We start from the raw sequence: 23073 nt of genomic DNA on the forward strand, positions 1-23073 counted from the left end.
CATTCCCTGGAACTGTGAGAACACCCATTCCCTGGAACTGTGAGCACACCCATTCTCTGGAACTGTGAGCACACTTATGGAAGTGTGAGCACACCCATTCCCTGGAACTGTGAGTACACCAATTCCCTGGAACTGTGAGAACACCCATTCCCTGGAACTGTGAGCACACTTATGGAAGTGTGAGCACATCCATTCCCTGGAACTGTGAGTACACCCATTCCCTGGAACTGTGACAACACCCATTCCCTGGAACGGTGAGCACACTTATGGAAGTGTGAGCACACCCATTCCCTGGAACTGTGAGTACACCAATTCCCTGGAACTGTGAGAACACCCATTCCCTGGAACTGTGAGCACACCTATGGAATTGTAAGCACACCCATTCCCTGGAACTGTGAGAATACCCATTCCCTGTAACTGTGAGCACACTTATGGAAGTGTGAGCACACCCATTCCCTGGAACTGTGAGAACACCCATTCCCTGGAACTGTGAGCACACTTATGGAAGTGTGAGCACACCCATTCCCTGGAACTGTGAGTACACCCATTCCCTGGAACTGTGAGAACACACATTCCCTGGAACTGTGAGCACACCTATGGTAGTGTGAGCACACCCATTCCCTGGAACTGTGAGAACACCCATTCACTGGAACTGTGAGAACACCCATTCCCTGGAACTCTGAGCACACCTATGGAAGTGTAAGCACACCCATTCCCTGGAACTGTGAGAACACCCATTCCCTGGAACTGTGAGCACACTTATGGAAGTGTGAGCACACCCATTCCCTGGAACTGTGAGAACACCCATTCCCTGGAACTGTGAGCACACTTATGGAAGTGTGAGCACACCCATTCCCTGGAACTGTGAGTACACCCATTCCCTGGAACTGTGAGAACACACATTCCCTGGGACTGTGAGCACACCTATGGAAGTGTGAGCACACCCATTCCCTGGAACTGTGAGAACACCCATTCACTGGAACTGTGAGAACATCCATTCCCTGGAACTGTGAGCACACCTATGGAAGTGTGAGCACACCCATTCCCTGGAACTGTGAGAACACCCATTCACTGGAACTGTGAGCACACTTATGGAAGTGTGAGCACACCCATTCCATGGAACTGTGAGTACACCCATTCCCTGGAACTGTGAGCACCCCCTTTCCCTGGAACTGTGAGCACACCCATTCCCTGGAACTGTGAGCACACCCATTCCCTGGAACTGTGAGAACACCCTTTCCCTGGAACTGTGAGCACACCCATTCCCTGGAACTGTGAGAACACCCATTCCCTGGAACTGTGAAAACACCCATTCCGTGGAACAGTGAGCACAGAACACCCATTCCCTGGAACTGTGAGAACACCCATTCCCTGGAACTGTGAGAACACCCATTCCCTGGAAGTGTGAGAACACCCATTCGCTGGAACTGTGAGCACTGCCATTCCCTGGAACTGTGAGAACACCCATTCCCTGGAACTGTGAGCACACCCATTCTCTGGAACTGTGAGCACACCCATTCCCTGGAACTGCAAGCACACCCATTCCCTGGAACTGTGAGCACACCCATTCCCTGGAACTGTGGGCACACCCTTTCCCTGGAACTGTGAGCACACCCATTCCCTGGAACTGTGAGAACACCCATTCCCTGGAACAGTGAGCACACTTATGGAAGTGTGAGCACACCCATTCCCTGGAACTGTGAGTACACCCATTCCCTGGAACTGTGAGAACACCCATTCCCTGGAACTGTGAGCACACTTATGGAAGTGTGAGAACACCCATTCCCTGGAACTGTGAGAACACCCATTCCCTGGAACTGTGAGCACACTTATGGAAGTGTGAGAACACCCATTCCCTGGAACTGTGAGAACACCCATTCCCTGGAACTGTGAGAACACCCATTCCCTGGAACTGTGAGCACACTTATGGAAGTGTGAGCACACCCATTCCCTGGAACTGTGAGTGCACCCATTCCCTGGAACTGTGAGAACACCCATTCCCTGGAACTGTGAGCACACCTATGGAAGTGTGAGCACACCCATTCCCTGGAACTGTGAGTGCACCCATTCCCTGGAACTGTGAGAACACCCATTCCCTGGAACTGTGAGCACACCTATGGAAGTGTGAGCACACCCATTCCCTGGAACTGTGAGAACACCCATTCCCTGGAACTGTGAGCACACTTATGGAAGTGTGAGAACACCCATTCCCTGGAACTGTGAGAACACCCATTCCCTGGAACTGTGAGCACACCTATGGAAGTGTGAGCACACCCATTCCCTGGAACTGTGAGAACACCCATTCCCTGGAACTGTGAGCACACTTATGGAAGTGTGAGCACACCCATTCCCTGGAACTGTGAGCACACCCATTCCCTGGAACTGTGAGCACACCTATGGAAGTGTGAGCACACCCATTCCCTGGAACTGTGAGAACACCCATTCCCTGGAACTGTGAGCACACCCATTGCCTGGAACTGTGAGAACACCCATTCCCTGGAACTGTGAGAACACCCATTCCATGGAACAGTGAGCACAGAACACCCATTCCCTGGAAGTGTGAGAACACCCATTCCCTGATACTGTGAGCACACCCATTGCCTGGAACTGTGAGAACACATATTCCCTGGAACTGTGAGTACACCCATTCCCTGGAACTGTGAGCACACCCATTGCCTGGAACTGTGACAACACCCATTCCATGGAACAGTGAGCACAGAACACCCATTCCCTGGAAGTGTGAGAACACCCATTCCCTGGAACTGTGAGCACACCCATTGCCTGGAACTGTGAGAACACCCATTCCCTGGAACTGTGAGTACACCCATTCCCTGGAACTGTGAGCACTCCCATTCCCTGGAACTGTGAGACCACCCATTCCCTGGAACTGCGAGCACACCCATTCCCTGGAACTGTGAGCACACCCTTTCCCTGGAACTGTGAGCACACCCATTCCCTGGAAATGTTAGAACACCCATTCACTGGAACTGTTAGAACACCCATTCCCTGGAACTGTGAGTACACCCATTCCCTGGAACTGCGAGCACGCCCATTCCCTGGAACTGTGAGCACACCCTTTCCCTGGAACGGTGAGCACACCCATTCCCTGGAACTGTGAGCACACCTATGGAAGTGTGAGTACACCATTCCCCGGAACTGTGAGAACACCCATTCCCTGGAACTGTGAGAACACCCATTCCCTGGAACTGTGAGAACACCCATTCTCTGGAACGGTGAGCACACTTATGGAAGTGTGAGCACACCCATTCCCTGGAACTGTGAGTACACCCATTCCCTGGAACTGTGAGAACACCCATTCCCTGGAACGGTGAGCACACTTATGGAAGTGTGAGCACACCCATTCCCTGGAACTGTGAGTACACCAATTCCCTGGAACTGTGAGAACACCCATTCCCTGGAACTGTGAGCACACTTATGGAAGTGTGAGCACATCCATTCACTGGAACTGTGAGTACACCCATTCCCTGGAACTGTGAGAACACCCATTCCCTGGAACTGTGAGCACACTTATGGAAGTGTGAGCACACCCATTCCCTGGAACTATGAGTACACCCATTCCCTGCAACTGTGAGAACACCCATTCCCTGGAACTGTGAGCACACCTATGGAAGTGTGAGCACACCCATTCCCTGGAACTGTGAGTGCACCCATTCCCTGGAACTGTGAGAACACCCATTCCCTGGAACTGTGAGCACACCTATGGAAGTGTGAGCACACCCATTCCCTGGAACTGTGAGCACACCCATTCACTGGAACTGTGAGCACACTTATGGAAGTGTGAGCACACCCATTCCATGGAACTGTGAGTACACCCATTCCCTGGAACTGTGAGCACACCCATTCCCTGGAACTGTGAGCACGCCCATTCCCTGGAACTGTGAGAACACCCATTCCCTGGAACTGTGAGCACACTTATGGAAGTGTGAGCACACCCATTCCCTGGAACTGTGAGAACACCCATTCCCTGGAACTGTGAGCACACTTATGGAAGTGTGAGCACACCCATTCCCTGGAACTGTGAGTACACCCATTCCCTGGAACTGTGAGAACACACATTCCCTGGGACTGTGAGCACACCTATGGAAGTGTGAGCACACCCATTCCCTGGAACTGTGAGAACACCCATTCACTGGAACTGTGAGAACATCCATTCCCTGGAACTGTGAGCACACCTATGGAAGTGTGAGCACACCCATTCCCTGGAACTGTGAGAACACCCATTCACTGGAACTGTGAGCACACTTATGGAAGTGTGAGCACACCCATTCCATGGAACTGTGAGTACACCCATTCCCTGGAACTGTGAGCACCCCCTTTCCCTGGAACTGTGAGCACACCCATTCCCTGGAACTGTGAGCACACCCATTCCCTGGAACTGTGAGAACACCCTTTCCCTGGAACTGTGAGCACACCCATTCCCTGGAACTGTGAGAACACCCATTCCCTGGAACTGTGAAAACACCCATTCCGTGGAACAGTGAGCACAGAACACCCATTCCCTGGAACTGTGAGAACACCCATTCCCTGGAACTGTGAGAACACCCATTCCCTGGAAGTGTGAGAACACCCATTCGCTGGAACTGTATGCACTCCCATTCCCTGGAACTGTGAGAACACCCATTCCCTGGAACTGTGAGCACACCCATTCTCTGGAACTGTGAGCACACCCATTCCCTGGAACTGCAAGCACACCCATTCCCTGGAACTGTGAGCACACCCATTCCCTGGAACTGTGGGCACACCCTTTCCCTGGAACTGTGAGCACACCCATTCCCTGGAACTGTGAGAACACCCATTCCCTGGAACAGTGAGCACACTTATGGAAGTGTGAGCACACCCATTCCCTGGAACTGTGAGTACACCCATTCCCTGGAACTGTGAGAACACCCATTCCCTGGAACTGTGAGCACACTTATGGAAGTGTGAGAACACCCATTCCCTGGAACTGTGAGAACACCCATTCCCTGGAACTGTGAGCACACTTATGGAAGTGTGAGAACACCCATTCCCTGGAACTGTGAGAACACCCATTCCCTGGAACTGTGAGCACACCTATGGAAGTGTGAGCACACCCATTCCCTGGAACTGTGAGAACACCCATTCCCTGGAACTGTGAGCACACCTATGGAAGTGTGAGCACACCCATTCCCTGTAACTGTGAGTACACCCATTCCCTGGAACTGTGAGAACACCCATTACCTGGAACGGTGAGCACACTTATGGAAGTGTGAGCACACCCATTCCCTGGAACTGTGAGTACACCAATTCCCTGGAACTGTGAGAACACCCATTCCCTGGAACTGTGAGCACACTTATGGAAGTGTGAGCACATCCATTCACTGGAACTGTGAGTACACCCATTCCCTGGAACTGTGAGAACACCCATTCCCTGGAACTGTGAGCACACTTATGGAAGTGTGAGCACACCCATTCCCTGGAACTGTGAGTGCACCCATTCCCTGCACCTGTGAGAACACCCATTCCCTGGAACTGTGAGCACACCTATGGAAGTGTGAGCACACCCATTCCCTGGAACTGTGAGTGCACCCATTCCCTGGAACTGTGAGAACACCCATTCCCTGGAACTGTGAGCACACCTATGGAAGTGTGAGCACACCCATTCCCTGGAACTGTGAGAACACCCATTCCCTGGAACTGTGAGCACACTTATGGAAGTGTGAGAACACCCATTCCCTGGAACTGTGAGAACACCCATTCCCTGGAACTGTGAGCACACCTATGGAAGTGTGAGCACACCCATTCCCTGGAACTGTGAGAACACCCATTCCCTGGAACTGTGAGCACACTTATGGAAGTGTGAGCACACCCATTCCCTGGAACTGTGAGCACACCCATTCCCTGGAACTGTGAGCACACCTATGGAAGTGTGAGCACACCCATTCCCTGGAACTGTGAGAACACCCATTCCCTGGAACTGTGAGCACACCCATTGCCTGGAACTGTGAGAACACCCATTCCCTGGAACTGTGAGAACACCCATTCCATGGAACAGTGAGCACAGAACACCCATTCCCTGGAAGTGTGAGAACACCCATTCCCTGATACTGTGAGCACACCCATTGCCTGGAACTGTGAGAACACATATTCCCTGGAACTGTGAGTACACCCATTCCCTGGAACTGTGAGCACACCCATTGCCTGGAACTGTGACAACACCCATTCCATGGAACAGTGAGCACAGAACACCCATTCCCTGGAAGTGTGAGAACACCCATTCCCTGGAACTGTGAGCACACCCATTGCCTGGAACTGTGAGAACACCCATTCCCTGGAACTGTGAGTACACCCATTCCCTGGAACTGTGAGCACTCCCATTCCCTGGAACTGTGAGACCACCCATTCCCTGGAACTGCGAGCACACCCATTCCCTGGAACTGTGAGCACACCCTTTCCCTGGAACTGTGAGCACACCCATTCCCTGGAAATGTTAGAACACCCATTCACTGGAACTGTTAGAACACCCATTCCCTGGAACTGTGAGTACACCCATTCCCTGGAACTGCGAGCACGCCCATTCCCTGGAACTGTGAGCACACCCTTTCCCTGGAACGGTGAGCACACCCATTCCCTGGAACTGTGAGCACACCTATGGAAGTGTGAGTACACCATTCCCCGGAACTGTGAGAACACCCATTCCCTGGAACTGTGAGTACACCCATTCCCTGGAACTGTGAGAACACCCATTCTCTGGAACGGTGAGCACACTTATGGAAGTGTGAGCACACCCATTCCCTGGAACTGTGAGTACACCCATTCCCTGGAACTGTGAGAACACCCATTCCCTGGAACGGTGAGCACACTTATGGAAGTGTGAGCACACCCATTCCCTGGAACTGTGAGTACACCAATTCCCTGGAACTGTGAGAACACCCATTCCCTGGAACTGTGAGCACACTTATGGAAGTGTGAGCACATCCATTCACTGGAACTGTGAGTACACCCATTCCCTGGAACTGTGAGAACACCCATTCCCTGGAACTGTGAGCACACTTATGGAAGTGTGAGCACACCCATTCCCTGGAACTATGAGTACACCCATTCCCTGCAACTGTGAGAACACCCATTCCCTGGAACTGTGAGCACACCTATGGAAGTGTGAGCACACCCATTCCCTGGAACTGTGAGTGCACCCATTCCCTGGAACTGTGAGAACACCCATTCCCTGGAACTGTGAGCACACCTATGGAAGTGTGAGCACACCCATTCCCTGGAACTGTGAGCACACCCATTCACTGGAACTGTGAGCACACTTATGGAAGTGTGAGCACACCCATTCCATGGAACTGTGAGTACACCCATTCCCTGGAACTGTGAGCACCCCCTTTCCCTGGAACTGTGAGCACGCCCATTCCCTGGAACTGTGAGCACACCCATTCCCTGGAACTGTGAGAACACCCATTCCCTGGAACTGTGAGCACATCCTTTCCCTGGAACTGTGAGCACACCCATTCCCTGGAACTGTGAGTACACCCATTCCCTGGAACTGTGAGAACACCCATTCCCTGGAACTGTGAGAACACCCATTCCCTGGAACTGTGAGAACACCCATTCCCTGGAACTGTGAGCACACCCATTCTCTGTAACTGTGAGCACACCCATTCCCTGGAATTGTGAGCACACCCATTCCCTGGAACTGCGAGCACACCCATTCCCTGGAACTGTGAGCACACCCATCCCTGGAACTGTGAGAACACCCATTCTCTGGAACTGTGAGCACACCCATTCCCTGGAACTGTGAGCACACCCTTTCCCTGGAACTGTGAGCACACCCATTCCCTGGAACAGTGAGCACACTTATGGAAGTGTGAGCACACTCATTCCCTGGAACTGTGAGTACACCCATTCCCTGGAACTGTGAGCACACCCATTGCCTGGAACTGTGACAACACCCATTCCATGGAACAGTGAGCACAGAACACCCATTCCCTGGAAGTGTGAGAACACCCATTCCCTGGAACTGTGAGCACACCCATTGCCTGGAACTGTGAGAACACCCATTCCCTGGAACTGTGAGTACACCCATTCCCTGGAACTGTGAGCACTCCCATTCCCTGGAACTGTGATACCACCCATTCCCTGGAACTGCGAGCACACCCATTCCCTGGAACTGTGAGCACACCCTTTCCCTGGAACTGTGAGCACACCCATTCCCTCGAAATGTTAGAACACCTTTGGAAGTGTGAGTACGCCATTCCCCGGAACTGTGAGAACACCCATTCCCTGGAATTGTGAGTACACCCATTCCCTGGAACTGTGAGAACACCCATTCCCTGGAACGGTGAGCACACTTATGGAAGTGTGAGCACACCCATTCCCTGGAACTGTGAGTACACCCATTCCCTGGAACTGTGAGAACACCCATTCCCTGGAACGGTGAGCACACTTATGGAAGTGTGAGCACACCCATTCCCTGGAACTGTGAGTACACCAATTCCCTGGAACTGTGAGAACACCCATTCCCTGGAACTGTGAGCACACTTATGGAAGTGTGAGCACATCCATTCACTGGAACTGTGAGTACACCCATTCCCTGGAACTGTGAGAACACCCATTCCCTGGAACTGTGAGCACACTTATGGAAGTGTGAGCACACCCATTCCCTGGAATTGTGAGTACACCCATTCCCTGCAACTGTGAGAACACCCATTCCCTGGAACTGTGAGCACACCTATGGAAGTGTGAGCACACCCATTCCCTGGAACTGTGAGTGCACCCATTCCCTGGAACTGTGAGAACACCCATTCCCTGGAACTGTGAGCACACCTATGGAAGTGTGAGCACACCCATTCCCTGGAACTGTGAGCACACCCATTCACTGGAACTGTGAGCACACTTATGGAAGTGTGAGCACACCCATTCCATGGAACTGTGAGTACACCCATTCCCTGGAACTGTGAGCACCCCCTTTCCCTGGAACTGTGAGCACACCCATTCCCTGGAACTGTGAGCACACCCATTCCCTGGAACTGTGAGAACACCCATTCCCTGGAACTGTGAGCACATCCTTTCCCTGGAACTGTGAGCACACCCATTCCCTGGAACTGTGAGTACACCCATTCCCTGGAACTGTGAGAACACCCATTCCCTGGAACTGTGAGAACACCCATTCCCTGGAACTGTGAGAACACCCATTCCCTGGAACTGTGAGCACACCCATTCTCTGTAACTGTGAGCACACCCATTCCCTGGAATTGTGAGCACACCCATTCCCTGGAACTGCGAGCACACCCATTCCCTGGAACTGTGAGCACACCCATCCCTGGAACTGTGAGAACACCCATTCCCTGGAACTGTGAGCACACCCATTCTCTGGAACTGTGAGCACACCCATTCCCTGGAACTGTGAGCACACCCTTTCCCTGGAACTGTGAGCACACCCATTCCCTGGAACAGTGAGCACACTTATGGAAGTGTGAGCACACTCATTCCCTGGAACTGTGAGTACACCCATTCCCTGGAACTGTGAGCACACCCATCCCTGGAACTGTGAGAACACCCATTCCCTGGAACTGTGAGCACACCCATTCCCTGGAACTGTGAGCACACCCATTCCCTGGAACTGTGAGCACACCCTTTCCCTGGAACTGTGAGCACACCCATTCCCTGGAACAGTGAGCACACTTATGGAAGTGTGAGCACACTCATTCCCTGGAACTGTGAGTACACCCATTCCCTGGAACTGTGAGAACAACCATTCCCTGGAACTGTGAGCACACCTATGGAAGTGTGAGCACACCCATTCTCTGGAACTGTGAGCACAACCATTCCCTGGAACTGTGAGAACACCCATTCCCTGGAACTGTGAGCACACCTATGGAAGTGTGAGCACACCCATTCCCTGGAACTGTGAGAACACCCATTCCCTGGAACTTTGAGCACACTTATGGAAGTGTGAGCACACCCATTCCCTGGAACTGTGAGTACACCCATTCCCTGGAACTGTGAGAACACCCATTCCCTGGAACTGTGAGTACACCCATTCCCTAGAACTGTGAGCACACCCATTCCCTGGAACTGTGAGCACACCTATGGAAGTGTGAGCACACCCATTCCCTGGAACTGTGTGCACACTTATGGAAGTGTGAGCACACCCATTCTTGGGAACTGTGAGCACACTTATGGAAGTGTGAGTCCACCCATTCCCTGGAACTGTGAGAACACCCATTCCCTGGAACTGTGAGCACACCTATGGAAGTGTGAGCACACACATTCCCTGGAACTGTGAGAACACCCATTCCCTGGAACTGTGAGCACACGTATGGAAGTGTGAGCACACTCATTCCCTGGAACTGTGAGTACACCCATTCCCTGGAACTGTGAGAACACCCATTCACTGGAACTGTGAGCACACCTATGGAAGTGTGAGCACACCCATTCTCTGGAACTGTGAGCACACCCATTCCCTGGAACTGTGAGAATACCCATTCCCTGGAACTGTGAGCACACCCATTCCCTGGAACTGTGCGAACACCCATTCCCTGGAACTGTGAGCACACTTATGGAAGTGTGAGCACACCCATTCCCTGGAACTGTGAGTACACCCATTCCCTGGAACAGTGAGAACACCCATTCCCTGGAACTGTGAGCACACGTATGGAAGTGTGAGCACACCCATTCCCTGGAACTGTGAGAACACCCATTCCCTGGAACTGTGAGAACACCCATTCCCTGGAACTGTGAGCACACTTATGGAAGTGTGAGCACACCCATTCCCTGGAACTGTGAGCACACCCATTCCCTGGAACTGTGAGAACACCCATTCCCTGGAACTGTGAGCACACCTATGGAAGTGTGAGCACACCCATTCCCTGGAACTGTGAGAACACCCATTCCCTGGAACTGTGAGCACAGTTATGGAAGTGTGAGCATACCCATTCCCTGGAACTGTGAGTACACCCATTCCCTGGAACTGTGAGAACACCCATTCCCTGGAACTGTGAGCACACCTATGGAAGTGTGAGCACACCCATTCTCTGGAACTGTGAGCACACCCATTCCCTGGAACTGTGAGAACACCCATTCCCTGGAACTGTGAGCACATCCTTTCCCTGGAACAGTGAGCACACCCATTCCCTGGAACTGTGAGTACACCCATTCCCTGGAACTGTGAGAACACCCATTCCCTGGAACTGTGAGAACACCCATTCCCTGGAACTGTGAGAACACCCATTCCCTGGAACTGTGAGCACACCCATTCTCTGGAATTGTGAGCACACCCATTCCCTGGAATTGTGAGCACACCCATTCCCTGGAACTGCGAGCACACCCATTCCCTGGAACTGTGAGCACACCCATCCCTGGAACTGTGAGAACACCCATTCCCTGGAACTGTGAGCACACCCATTCTCTGGAACTGTGAGCACACCCATTCCCTGGAATTGTGAACACACCCATTCCCTGGAACTGCGAGCACACCCATTCCCTGGTACTGTGAGCACACCCATTCCCTGGAACTGTGAGCACACCCTTTCCCTGGAACTGTGAGCACACCCATTCCCTGGAAATGTTAGAACACCCATTCCCTGGAACTGTGAGAACACCCATTCCCTGGAACAGTCAGCACACTTATGGAAGTGTGAGCACACTCATTCCCTGGAACTGTGAGTATACCCATTCCCTGGAACTGTGAGAAAACCCATTCCCTGGAACTGTGAGCACACCTATGGAAGTGTGAGCACACCCATTCTCTGGAACTGTGAGCACACCCATTCCCTGGAACTGTGAGAACACCCATTCCCTGGAACTGTGAGCACACCTATGGAAGTGTGAGCACACCCATTCCCTGGAACTGTGAGAACACCCATTCCCTGGAACTGTGAGCACACTTATGGAAGTGTGAGCACACCCATTCCCTGGAACTGTGAGTACACCCATTCCCTGGAACTGTGAGAACACCCATTCCCTGGAACTGTGAGTACACCCATTCCCTGGAACTGTGAGCACACCCATGGAAGTGTGAGCACACCCATTCCTGGGAACTGTGAGCACACTTATGGAAGTGTGAGCACACCCATTCCCTGGAACTGTGAGAACACCCATTCCCTGGAACTGTGAGCACACCTATGGAAGTGTGAGCACACCCATTCCCTGGAACTGTGAGAACACCCATTCCCTGAAACTGTGAGCACACGTATGGAAGTGTGAGCACACCCGTTCCCTGGAACTGTGAGTACACCCATTCCCTGGAACTGTGAGAACACCCATTCACTGGAACTGTGAGCACACCTATGGAAGTGTGAGCACACCCATTCTCTGGAACTGTGAGCACACCCATTCCCTGGAACTGTGAGAATACCCATTCCCTGGAACTGTGAGCACACCTATGGAACTGTGAGCACACCCATTCCCTGGAACTGTGAGAACACCCATTCCCTGGAACTGTGAGCACACTTATGGAAGTGTGAGCACACCCATTCCCTGGAACTGTGAGTACACCCATTCCCTGGAACAGTGAGAACACCCATTCCCTGGAACTGTGAGCACACGTATGGAAGTGTGAGCACACCCATTCCCTGGAACTGTGAGAACACCCATTCCCTGGAACTGTGGGAACACCCATTCCCTGGAACTGTGAGCACACTTATGGAAGTGTGAGCACACCCATTCCCTGGAACTGTGAGCACACCCATTCCCTGGAACTGTGAGAACACCCATTCCCTGGAACTGTGAGCACACCTATGGAAGTGTGAGCACACCCATTCCCTGGAACTGTGAGAACACCCATTCCCTGGAACTGTGAGCACAGTTATGGAAGTGTGAGCACACCCATTCCCTGGAACTGTGAGTACACCCATTCCCTGGAACTGTGAGAACACCCATTCCCTGGAACTGTGAGCACACCTATGGAAGTGTGAGCACACCCATTCTCTGGAACTGTGAGCACACCCATTCCCTGGAACTGTGAGAACACCCATTCCCTGGAACTGTGAGCACACCTATGGAAGTGTGAGCACACCCATTCCCTGGAACTGTGAGCACACCTATGGACGTGTGAGCACACCCATTCCCTGGAACTGTGAGAACACCCATTCCCTAGAACTGTGAGCACACTTATGGAAGTGTGAGCACACCCATTCCCTGGAACTGTGAGAACACCCATTCCCTGGAACTGTGAGTACACCCATTCCTTGAACTGTGAGAACACCCATTCCCTGGAACTGTGAGCACACTTATAGAAGAGTGAGCACACCCATTCCCTGGAACTGCGAGCACACCCCTTCCCTGGAACTGTGAGAACACCCATTCCCTGGAACTGTGAGCACACCTATGGAAGTGTGAGCACACCCATTCGCTGGAACTGTGAGCACACCTATGGAAGTGTGAGCACACCCATTCTCTGGAACTGTGAGCACACCCATTCCCTGGTACTGTGAGAACACCCATTCCCTGGAACTGTGAGCACACCTATGGAAGTGTGAGCACACCCATTCCCTGGAACTGTGAGTACACCCATTCCCTGGAACTGTGAGCACACTTATGGAAGTGTGAGCACACCCATTCCCTGGAACTGTGAGTACACCCATTCCCTGGAACTGTGAGAACACCCATTCCCTGGAACTGTGAGCACACCTAAGGAAGTGTGAGCACACCCATTCTCTGGAACTGTGAGCACACCCATTCCCTGGAACTGTGAGAACACCCATTCCCTGGAACTGTGAGCACACCTATGGAAGTGTGAGCACACCTATGGAAGTGTGAGCACACCCATTCCCTGGAACTGTGAGAACACCCATTCCCTAGAACTGTGAGCACACTTATGGAAGTGTGAGCACACCCATTCCCTGGAACTGTGAGTACGCCCATTCCCTGGAACTGTGAGCACATGTATGGAAGTGTGAGCACACCCATTCCCTGGAACTGTGAGTACACCCATTCCCTGGAACTGTAAGAACACCCATTCCCTGGAACTGTGAGTACACCCATTCCCTGGAACTGTGAGAACACCCATTCCCTGGAACTGTGAGCACTCCCATTCCCTGGAACTGTGAGCACACCCATTCCCTGGAACTGTGAGCACGCCCATTCCCTGGAAGTGTGAGAACACCCATTCCCTGGAACTGTGAGCACACCCATTCCCTGGAACTGTGAGCACACCCATTGCCTGGAACTGTGAGAGCACCCATTCCCTGGAACTGTGAGTGCACCCATTCCCTGGAACTGTGAGCACTCCCATTCCCTGGAACTGTGAGAACACCCATTCCCTTGAATTGTGAGCACACCCATTCCCTGGAACTGTGAGCACACCCATTCCCTGGAACTGTGAGCACACCCTTTCCCTGGAACTGTGAGCACACCCATTCCCTGGAAATGTTAGAACACCCATTCCCTGGAACTGTGAGAACACCCATTCCCTGGAACGGTGAGCACACTTATGGAAGTGTGAAGCACACCCATTCCCGGGAACTGTGAGTACACCCATTCCCTGGAACTGTGAGTACACCCATTCCCTGGAACTGTGAGCACACCCATTCTCTGGAACTGTGAGCACACTTATGGAAGCGTGAGCACATCCATTCCCTGGAACGTTGAGAACACCCATTCCCTGGAACTGTGAGCACACCCATTCTCTGGAACTGTGAGCACACTTATGGAAGTGTGAGCACACCCATTCCCTGGAACTGTGAGTACACCAATTCCCTGGAACTGTGAGAACACCCATTCCCTGGAACTGTGAGCACACTTATGGAAGTGTGAGCACATCCATTCCCTGGAACTGTGAGTACACCCATTCCCTGGAACTGTGAGAACACCCATTCCCTGGAACGGTGAGCACACTTATGGAAGTGTGAGCACACCCATTCCCTGGAACTGTGAGTACACCAATTCCCTGGAACTGTGAGAACACCCATTCCCTGGAACTGTGAGCACACCTATGGAAGTGTAAGCACACCCATTCCCTGGAACTGTGAGAACACCCACTCCCTGGAACTGTGAGCACACTTATGGAAGTGTGAACACACCCATTCCCTGGAACTGTGAGCACACCTATTTAAGTGTGAGCACACCCATTCTCTGGAACTGTGAGCACACCCATTCCCTGGAACTGTGAGAACACCCATTCCCTGGAACTGTGAGCACACCTATGGAAGTGTGAGCACACCCATTCTCTGGAACTGTGAGCACACCCATTCCCTGGAACTGTGAGAACACCCATTCCCTGGAACTGTGAGCACACCTATGGAAGTGTGAGCACACCCATTCCCTGGAACTGTGAGCACACCTATGGACGTGTGAGCACACCCATTCCCTGGAACTGTGAGAACACCCATTCCCTAGAACTGTGAGCACACTTATGGAAGTGTGAGCACACCCATTCCCTGGAACTGTGAGAACACCCATTCCCTGGAACTGTGAGTACACCCATTCCTTGAACTGTGAGAACACCCATTCCCTGGAACTGTGAGCACACTTATAGAAGAGTGAGCACACCCATTCCCTGGAACTGCGAGCACACCCCTTCCCTGGAACTGTGAGAACACCCATTCCCTGGAACTGTGAGCACACCTATGGAAGTGTGAGCACACCCATTCGCTGGAACTGTGAGCACACCTATGGAAGTGTGAGCACACCCATTCTCTGGAACTGTGAGCACACCCATTCCCTGGTACTGTGAGAACACCCATTCCCTGGAACTGTGAGCACACCTATGGAAGTGTGAGCACACCCATTCCCTGGAACTGTGAGTACACCCATTCCCTGGAACTGTGAGCACACTTATGGAAGTGTGAGCACACCCATTCCCTGGAACTGTGAGTACACCCATTCCCTGGAACTGTGAGAACACCCATTCCCTGGAACTGTGAGCACACCTAAGGAAGTGTGAGCACACCCATTCTCTGGAACTGTGAGCACACCCATTCCCTGGAACTGTGAGAACACCCATTCCCTGGAACTGTGAGCACACCTATGGAAGTGTGAGCACACCTATGGAAGTGTGAGCACACCCATTCCCTGGAACTGTGAGAACACCCATTCCCTAGAACTGTGAGCACACTTATGGAAGTGTGAGCACACCCATTCCCTGGAACTGTGAGTACGCCCATTCCCTGGAACTGTGAGCACATGTATGGAAGTGTGAGCACACCCATTCCCTGGAACTGTGAGTACACCCATTCCCTGGAACTGTAAGAACACCCATTCCCTGGAACTGTGAGTACACCCATTCCCTGGAACTGTGAGAACACCCATTCCCTGGAACTGTGAGCACTCCCATTCCCTGGAACTGTGAGCACACCCATTCCCTGGAACTGTGAGCACGCCCATTCCCTGGAAGTGTGAGAACACCCATTCCCTGGAACTGTGAGCACACCCATTCCCTGGAACTGTGAGCACACCCATTGCCTGGAACTGTGAGAGCACCCATTCCCTGGAACTGTGAGTGCACCCATTCCCTGGAACTGTGAGCACTCCCATTCCCTGGAACTGTGAGAACACCCATTCCCTTGAATTGTGAGCACACCCATTCCCTGGAACTGTGAGAAAACCCATTCCCTGGAACTGTGAGCACACCCTTTCCCTGGAACTGTGAGCACACCCATTCCCTGGAAATGTTAGAACACCCATTCCCTGGAACTGTGAGAACACCCATTCCCTGGAACGGTGAGCACACTTATGGAAGTGTGAAGCACACCCATTCCCGGGAACTGTGAGTACACCCATTCCCTGGAACTGTGAGTACACCCATTCCCTGGAACTGTGAGCACACCCATTCTCTGGAACTGTGAGCACACTTATGGAAGCGTGAGCACATCCATTCCCTGGAACGTTGAGAACACCCATTCCCTGGAACTGTGAGCACACCCATTCTCTGGAACTGTGAGCACACTTATGGAAGTGTGAGCACACCCATTCCCTGGAACTGTGAGTACACCAATTCCCTGGAACTGTGAGAACACCCATTCCCTGGAACTGTGAGCACACTTATGGAAGTGTGAGCACATCCATTCCCTGGAACTGTGAGTACACCCATTCCCTGGAACTGTGAGAACACCCATTCCCTGGAACGGTGAGCACACTTATGGAAGTGTGAGCACACCCATTCCCTGGAACTGTGAGTACACCAATTCCCTGGAACTGTGAGAACACCCATTCCCTGGAACTGTGAGCACACCTATGGAAGTGTAAGCACACCCATTCCCTGGAACTGTGAGAACACCCACTCCCTGGAACTGTGAGCACACTTATGGAAGTGTGAACACACCCATTCCCTGGAACTGTGAGCACACCTATTTAAGTGTGAGCACACCCATTCTCTGGAACTGTGAGCACACCCATTCCCTGGAACTGTGAGAACACCCATTCCCTGGAACTGTGAGCACACCTATGGAAGTGTGAGCACACCCATTCCCTGGAACTGTGAGTACACCCATTCCCTGGAACTGTGAGCACACTTATGGAAGTGTGAGCACACCCATTCCCTGGAACTGTGAGTACACCCATTCCCTGGAACTGGGAGAACACCCATTCCGTGGAACTGTGAGCACACCTAAGGAAGTGTGAGCACACCCATTCTCTGGAACTGTGAGCACACCCATTCCCTGGAACTGTGAGAACACCCATTCCCTGGAACTGTGAGCACACCTATGGAAGTGTGAGCACACCCATTCCCTGGAACTGTGAGCACACCCATTCCCTGGAACTGTGAGCACACCTATGGAAGTGTGAGCACACCCATTCCCTGGAACTGTGAGCACACCTATGGACGTGTGAGCACACCCATTCCCTGGAACTGTGAGAACACCCATTCCCTAGAACTGTGAGCACACTTATGGAAGTGTGAGCACACCCATTCCCTGGAACTGTGAGAACACCCATTCCCTGGAACTGTGAGTACACCCATTCCTTGAACTGTGAGAACACCCATTCCCTGGAACTGTGAGCACACTTATAGAAGAGTGAGCACACCCATTCCCTGGAACTGCGAGCACACCCCTTCCCTGGAACTGTGAGAACACCCATTCCCTGGAACTGTGAGCACACCTATGGAAGTGTGAGCACACCCATTCACTGGAACTGTGAGCACACCTATGGAAGTGTGAGCACACCCATTCTCTGGAACTGTGAGCACACCCATTCCCTGGTACTGTGAGAACACCCATTCCCTGGAACTGTGAGCACACCTATGGAAGTGTGAGCACACCCATTCCCTGGAACTGTGAGTACACCCATTCCCTGGAACTGTGAGCACACTTATGGAAGTGTGAGCACACCCATTCCCTGGAACTGTGAGTACACCCATTCCCTGGAACTGTGAGAACACCCATTCCCTGGAACTGTGAGCACACCTAAGGAAGTGTGAGCACACCCATTCTCTGGAACTGTGAGCACACCCATTCCCTGGAACTGTGAGAACACCCATTCCCTGGAACTGTGAGCACACCTATGGAAGTGTGAGCACACCTATGGAAGTGTGAGCACACCCATTCCCTGGAACTGTGAGAACACCCATTCCCTAGAACTGTGAGCACACTTATGGAAGTGTGAGCACACCCATTCCCTGGAACTGTGAGTACACCCATTCCCTGGAACTGTGAGCACATGTATGGAAGTGTGAGCACACCCATTCCCTGGAACTGTGAGTACACCCATTCCCTGGAACTGTAAGAACACCCATTCCCTGGAACTGTGAGTACACCCATTCCCTGGAACTGTGAGAACACCCATTCCCTGGAACTGTGAGCACTCCCATTCCCTGGAACTGTGAGCACACCCATTCCCTGGAACTGTGAGCACGCCCATTCCCTGGAAGTGTGAGAACACCCATTCCCTGGAACTGTGAGCACACCCATTCCCTGGAACTGTGAGCACACCCATTGCCTGGAACTGTGAGAGCACCCATTCCCTGGAACTGTGAGTGCACCCATTCCCTGGAACTGTGAGCACTCCCATTCCCTGGAACTGTGAGAACACCCATTCCCTGGAATTGTGAGCACACCCATTCCCTGGAACTGTGAGCACACCCATTCCCTGGAACTGTGAGCACACCCTTTCCCTGGAACTGTGAGCACACCCATTCCCTGGAAATGTTAGAACACCCATTCCCTGGAACTGTGAGAACACCCATTCCCTGGAACGGTGAGCACACTTATGGAAGTGTGAGCACACCCATTCCCGGGAACTGTGAGTACACCCATTCCCTGGAACTGTGAGTACACCCATTCCCTGGAACTGTGAGCACACCCATTCTCTGGAACTGTGAGCACACTTATGGAAGCGTGAGCACATCCATTCCCTGGAACGTTGAGAACACCCATTCCCTGGAACTGTGAGCACACCCATTCTCTGGAACTGTGAGCACACTTATGGAAGTGTGAGCACACCCATTCCCTGGAACTGTGAGTACACCAATTCCCTGGAACTGTGAGAACACCCATTCCCTGGAACTGTTACACACTTATGGAAGTGTGAGCACATCCATTCCCTGGAACTGTGAGTACACCCATTCCCTGGAACTGTGAGAACACCCATTCCCTGGAACGGTGAGCACACTTATGGAAGTGTGAGCACACCCATTCCCTGGAACTGTGAGTACACCAATTCCCTGGAACTGTGAGAACACCCATTCCCTGGAACTGTGAGCACACCTATGGAAGTGTAAGCACACCCATTCCCTGGAACTGTGAGAACACCCATTCCCTGGAACTGTGAGCACACTTATGGAAGTGTGAACACACCCATTCCCTGGAACTGTGAGCACACCTATTTAAGTGTGAGCACACCCATTCTCTGGAACTGTGAGCACACCCATTCCCTGGAACTGTGAGAACACCCATTCCCTGGAACTGTGAGCACACCTATGGAAGTGTGAGCACACCCATTCCCTGGAACTGTGAGTACACCCATTCCCTGGAACTGTGAGCACACTTATGGAAGTGTGAGCACACCCATTCCCTGGAACTGTGAGTACACCCATTCCCTGGAACTGGGAGAACACCCATTCCGTGGAACTGTGAGCACACCTAAGGAAGTGTGAGCACACCCATTCTCTGGAACTGTGAGCACACCCATTCCCTGGAACTGTGAGAACACCCATTCCCTGGAACTGTGAGCACACCTATGGAAGTGTGAGCACACCCATTCCCTGGAACTGTGAGCACACCTATGGAACTGTGAGCACACCCTTTCCCTAGAACTGTGAGCACACCCATTCCCTGGAAATGTTAGAACACCCATTCTGTGGAACTGTGAGAACACCCATTCCCTGGAACGGTGAGCACACTTATGGAAGTGTGAGCACACCCATTCCCGGGAACTGTGAGTACACCCATTCCCTGGAACTGTGAGTACACCCATTCCCTGGAACTGTGAGAACACCCATTCCCTGGAACTGTGAGCACACCCATTCTCTGGAACTGTGAGCACACTTATGGAAGTGTGAGCACACCCATTCCCTGGAACTGTGAGTACACCAATTCCCTGGAACTGTGAGAACACCCATTCCCTGGAACTGTGAGCACACTTATGGAAGTGTGAGCACATCCATTCCCTGGAACTGTGAGTACACCCATTCCCTGGAACTGTGAGAACACTCATTCCCTGGAACGGTGAGCACACTTATGGAAGTGTGAGCACACCCATTCCCTGGAACTGTGAGTACACCAATTCCCTGGAACTGTGAGAACACCCATTCCCTGGAACTGTGAGCACACCTATGGAAGTGTAAGCACACCCATTCCCTGGAACTGTGAGAACACCCTTTCCCTGGAACTGTGACAACACCCATTCCCTGGAAGTGTGAGAACACCCATTCCCTGGAACTGTGAGCACACCCATTCCCTGGAACTGTGAGCACACCCATTGCCTGGAACTGTGAGAGCACCCATTCCCTGGAACTGTGAGTGCACCCATTCCCTGGAACTGTGAGCACTCCCATTCCCTGGAACTGTGAGAACACCCATTCCCTGGAATTGTGAGCACACCCATTCCCTGGAACTGTGAGCACACCCATTCCCTGGAACTGTGAGCACACCCTTTCCCTGGAACTGTGAGCACACCCATTCCCTGGAAATGTTAGAACACCCATTCCCTGGAACTGTGAGAACACCCATTACCTGGAACGGTGAGCACACTTATGGAAGTGTGAGCACACCCATTCCCGGGAACTGTGAGTACACCCATTCCCTGGAACTGTGAGTACACCCATTCCCTGGAACTGTGAGAACACCCATTCCCTGGAACTGTGAGCACACCCATTCTCTGGAACTGTGAGCACACTTATGGAAGTGTGAGCACACCCATTCCCTGGAACTGTGAGTACACCAATTCCCTGGAACTGTGAGAACACCCATTCCCTGGAACTGTGAGCACACTTATGGAAGTGTGAGAACATCCATTCCATGGAACTGTGAGTACACCCATTCCCTGGAAATGTGAGAACACCCATTCCCTGGAACGGTGAGCACACTTATGGAAGTGTGAGCACACCCATTCCCTGGAACTGTGAGTACACCAATTCCCTGGAACTGTGAGAACACCCATTCCCTGGAACTGTGAGCACACCTCACCTGGAAATGTTAGAACACCCATTCCCTGGAACTGTGAGAACACCCATTCCCTGGAACTGTGAGCACACTTATGGAAGTGTGAGCACACCCATTCCCTGGAACTGTGAGCACACCTATGGAAGTGTGAGCACACCCATTCTCTGGAACTGTGAGTACACCCATTCCCTGGAACTGTGAGTACACCCATTCCCTGGAACTGTGAGCACACTTATGGAAGTGTGAGCACACCCATTCCCTGGAACTGTGAGTACACCCATTCCCTGGAACTGTGAGAACACCCATTCCCTGGAACTGTGAGCACACCTAAGGAAGTGTGAGCACACCCATTCTCTGGAACTGTGAGCACACCCATTCCCTGGAACTGTGAGAACACCCATTCCCTGGAACTGTGAGCACACCTATATAAGTGTGAGCACACCCATTCCCTGGAACTGTGAGCACACCTATGGAACTGTGAGCACACCCTTTCCCTGGAACTGTGAGCACACCCATTCCCTGGAAATGTTAGAACACCCATTCCCTGGAACTGTGAGAACACCCATTCCCTGGAACGGTGAGCAAACTTATGGAAGTGTGAGCACACCCATTCCCGGGAACTGTGAGTACACCCATTCCCTGGAACTGTGAGTACACCCATTCCCTGGAACTGTGAGAACACCCATTCCCTGGAACTGTGAGCACACCCATTCTCTGGAACTGTGAGCACACTTATGGAAGTGTGAGCACACCCATTCCTGGAACTGTGAGTATACCAATTCCCTGGAACTGTGAGAACACCCATTCCCTGGAACTGTGAGCACACTTATGGAAGTGTGAGCACATCCATTCCCTGGAACTGTGAGTACACCTATTCCCTGGAACTGTGAGAACACCCATTCCCTGGAACGGTGAGCACACTTATGGAAGTGTGAGCACACCCATTCCCTGGAACTGTGAGTACACCAATTCCCTGGAACTGTGAGAACACCCATTCCCTGGAACTGTGAGCACACCTATGGAAGTGTAAGCACACCCATTCCCTGGGACTGTGAGTCCCTGGGACTGTGAGAACACCCATTCCCTGGAACTGTGAGCACACCTATGGAAGTGTGAGCACACCCATTCCCTGGAACTGTGAGCACACCTATGGAAGTGTGAGCACACCCATTCTCTGGAACTGTGAGCACACCCATTCCCTGGAACTGTGAGAACACCCATTCCCTGGAACTGTGAGCACACCTATGGAAGTGTGAGCACACCCATTCCCTGGAACTGTGAGAACACCCATTCCCTGGAACTGTGAGCACACCTATGGAAGTGTGAGCACACCCATTCCCTGGAACTGTGAGAACACCCATTCCCTGAAACTGTGAGCACACGTATGGAAGTGTGAGCACACCCGTTCCCTGGAACTGTGAGTACACCCATTCCCTGGAACTGTGAGAACACCCATTCACTGGAACTGTGAGCACACCTATGGAAGTGTGAGCACACCCATTCTCTGGAACTGTGAGCACACCCATTCCCTGGAACTGTGAGAATACCCATT

The sequence above is a fragment of the Ambystoma mexicanum genome, chromosome 6p (assembly GCF_040938575.1).
Source record: "Ambystoma mexicanum isolate Mex_15411 chromosome 6p, UKY_AmexF1_1, whole genome shotgun sequence".
NCBI classification, from domain to species: domain Eukaryota; kingdom Metazoa; phylum Chordata; class Amphibia; order Caudata; family Ambystomatidae; genus Ambystoma; species Ambystoma mexicanum.